Genomic DNA, 3675 nt, shown 5'->3' on the forward strand with positions numbered 1-3675 from the left:
CCAGTATTTTTTCGTTCCTACCCTTGCACCTGTTGCTTCGGAGCCGATGACACGCTGATGTGGCGCATATCAGTTTTCTAAACACGAACACATGCAAAAAAGACGTTGTGCTATGCAACCTTATAATTATTATTTGAGAATTGTACAGCATACTATTCGGTGAGAGATGCGGCGCGTATACCGACAAGAAGTTAGATTTCGGTTCTGTTTTCACGAAAACAATAAGAATTTAAGCTTGTAAACCAATTGCCTTCTGTGGTCTTGGATATCAGATCAAGCTGCACACGGCAAGAGTGCGAGCGATAAAGATACGACCGTGAAATGGGTTTCTGTTTCACGTTTTACCCATTTTACCGCTAGACGGCGGAAAATCATTCGGGCTGCTAGCGACCCTGTGCCTGGCTGCATCAATGTCGTTGGAGTGTTTTTCGCGGATTACGTTTTCTTCAAAATCCAGCTTCATCGTCCGCTTACGGTAAGTCTACACGTTTATATTTTATTCATTTGGTCTCCTAAACCACTCTAAGCAGAGCTGTGTGTGCAGAACAGATTATGTGCGCAGTTACAAACGTCCTATCTTGTCCTATCTTCGTTTCTAAGGCGGAAGCCATCGGGTTCTCGACTAATGCCGCTTATCTCTGTCCCGCTGTCTTTACTAACGCGCGGAAAGGCAGTTTGTGCGATGTCCTTGATGATAAGCCGCTCCTCGCGAGCTGTCTACTAGATTTTTCGTGTTTCAAGGTAGATGCGCGGCCAGAAATGTCGTTTAGCCTGTGAATGACGGCCGAAATGAAACTTTGTGTTAGTTAGCGCCGTGTGAGCTCAATTTACTTTGCACCTCCGAAAACGTACTTACATACAGTCTCGCTCAGTGGTGGATTACATTTGTTTTCTTATCTTTGTGTTATCGCCTCTCTGGACCATGGAGTGCTGTTCTTTTTGAGGTGTGCATTGCTTGCTACGTATGGACGCTCGCTCGGTGCGCGTCGTGGACGCCGACGTTTCAGCAAAGGTGTCTTGTAACGCTATAGACTGGAGCGCGAGACGTTTGTCAAAGTTGTATTCAAGCGGCGCTGGAGGAATGCTTATAGTCTGATGGGTGAATAAAATTCGTTGCCGGCGCGAATGGCCGTCGTGCTCAAACACCGCGAAGAACCCACGAGCTTCATCCCATCTCCCCTTCGTTGCACACGTATGGATTCGTCCGTGTCTGTCATCGGAGCCGTTGGCCGCCGCCGCTGGCTTGCGGGCACTTCATTTTGAAAGCTGGGTAAAGGTCGGCTCGACAAGAGGTGGCTTACATTTCGTTCCGAGTGGTTCGTTCATGAATCCCGCTCACGCGTGCACAGATTTCTAGAATACCATTTGCGCGAGAGGCAAAGTATGTGTTTCTGATTTCAGACTGCTACGTTACGAAAGCGCCGATGTGACTCGCCGCTTATTTGCGCCTAAAATTAAATTAAGCTCTCGTGTTATTATAGCTGCGCCTGTTGAAGGCGTTAATTGTTTCATTGAAGTACTTCCTGCTTTGAGCACGTTCAATGCTTTCGCTGAGTTTTCTAGCAGCGTTTGCTTAGGCTGCCTCCATGCAAGAAACACACCTCTTTACTGCGCTGTTGGAGCTGCACTTGAAGGAAAAACTAAGTGAATTTCAGGCGGTATTTTATCGTGACAGTCAGTAATTTGCTGTCTCAACCTCGCGACTGCTTTTGAAACGGCGCAGCTGCAGCCTCTGTGTACTGTATTAGTTTTCTGAATAATGAGCGCGGCATGGAAGCGCTGCAACCCGCTTGTTTCTAAGAGCGCGCGCAGATGTACGAGTATGCTGTTCCGTCTTTGTGCTTCAAGTTATTGGCGCAAATCTGTGGTGAACTGGTTGCTTCTGCCTGCTGGTTTTGTATAGCTTGTGCCCGTTTGAGTATCGGCTTACGTACACTCGGCCAAATCTTGAACTGGCTTAGGTGTTGCATCGCTAAATGCCCCTGTAAAAAGGTGCCTTTTGGCTACACTACTGGCATATTCATGTTGTAATTTGATGCGTGAGATGGCATTTCATAGTTTCTTTTTGTTAATATAATGTTTGAGCTGGAGTACTTGCATGTTTAGATCAAAGTTATCAGAAATATTCATCGTCTGCCGCTACGATGAGCCGAAACAAGCGGAATACGCAGCAATGGTTATGGTGGCGTATTTGCACTAATCTGGGTAAACGACTTGTCCGCCATGAAAGGAGTGGTACTTTACCCAGAGGATGAGGCCATATGGACAAGATCCATTGCTGCGTATGCCGCTTGTTTCAGCTGTTCGTAGTGGCAGACGAATGTTTCTGATAACATTGATCTAAATACGCAAGTACTGCACTCAAACATTATATGAACAAAAAGGAACCACGAAATGACATTTCACTCGTTAAATTACAGCATGAATATGCCAGCAGTGTAGCCGAAAGGCACCTTTTTTACAAGGTGCATTTAGCGATGCAACACCCGAGCCAGTTTAAAAGTTGGCCGAGTGTACCAGGCTTAATTCACGCAAGGTATTCTGAAGCGCTTCTTCTATAGCGGTTATAAGAATAAATGCTGCAATATTCTCCTTTTTGCATCCCTCTGTAAGGTGCACTGAATCTGTATTTTATGGAGGTCGCATTCTTAACAGCTCCTTGCGAGTCAATGCAGATATGTGGCACAATTGTTCGAAGTCTTCTGTTACAAATAGTGTAAAAGGATTGCCATTAAGAGATCAGTATTGGCTGTAACAGTATTGCCATACAGAAATCAATATTAGTACTGGATTCAGAGTAGAGTGCTCCAGGGATTAGGGGTCTTTGTTACAATGTTTTATGACGACACTTATAATCTGTAGTGTATTTACTGAAATGATTGAGCCGGCGTGATAGCTCAGTGGCTATCATGTTCGTATGGCGACCTGAAAGATGCAGGTTCGATTCCGGCCTAGGCGGTCGCATTTTAATAGAGGCAAAATGCTAAAGGCATGTGTACTCTGCACAGGTGACCGAAATTATTCCCCAGCCTTTCACTTTAGCGTCTCGTAGCGTGTGTCGCCTTGGGTCTTTGAACCCCATAAAACCACACCAAAAGATCAAGATTGCCTATCTAGAATGGCATAGCCAGGATATGCCTTGCATTGTAAAGCACATGTGTAGAGATGGAATGGGAATTTTTTTTTTCAGTTCCTCTTATATTATTTTTTTTCCTTCGTGCTGTACAGGTGAACATGTCCGGATGATTTACTGCAGACAACAGGCCACAAGAATGCTTCTGAGGAAACTAGCCGGACTGTTACTTTCAACTTTTATGTTACTGTGGTGCATTCTTATGGTGCATGTATTGCATATTCCCAGCCTGGATAGCTTGGAAATAAACTAAATTTGTAAGTATATTGATTGTTTCATGTGTGAACTCTGTCTGGTGACCTTTTTCAATGATTGTGGACAGTCTATAGGCAGTCTATAGATAATGGTCTACTAAAAGTTTAGTAGACAGAGGTCTATAGACTGTCTATAGACAAAGGTCTATAGCACTGCCTGGCCACACACCTATGGAATGTCTATAGACAGTCTATAGACATATGTCTACTGGACCAGTAGACTTTTGTCTGTAGACTGTCTATAGACAGTAATCTACAGGAAGTCGATGGCCATAAGTCTATAGGTCG

At 44.6% G+C, this 3675-nt stretch overlaps 1 long non-coding RNA gene across 1 annotated transcript; it reads left to right on the forward strand.

Moving 5' to 3' along the window:
* The first annotated feature begins 414 nt into the window (after nt 1-414).
* On the forward strand, nt 415-3399 carry LOC149338720 (uncharacterized). The gene is made up of 2 exons (XR_016283748.1): nt 415-475; nt 3229-3399. It is a non-coding gene; the product is annotated as an uncharacterized LOC149338720 (long non-coding RNA).
* The last annotated feature ends 276 nt before the right edge of the window (nt 3400-3675 follow it).

The sequence above is a fragment of the Amblyomma mixtum genome, chromosome 6 (genome assembly GCF_055824585.1).
Source record: "Amblyomma mixtum isolate Tamu chromosome 6, ASM5582458v1, whole genome shotgun sequence".
Classification (NCBI taxonomy): Eukaryota; Metazoa; Arthropoda; class Arachnida; order Ixodida; family Ixodidae; genus Amblyomma; species Amblyomma mixtum.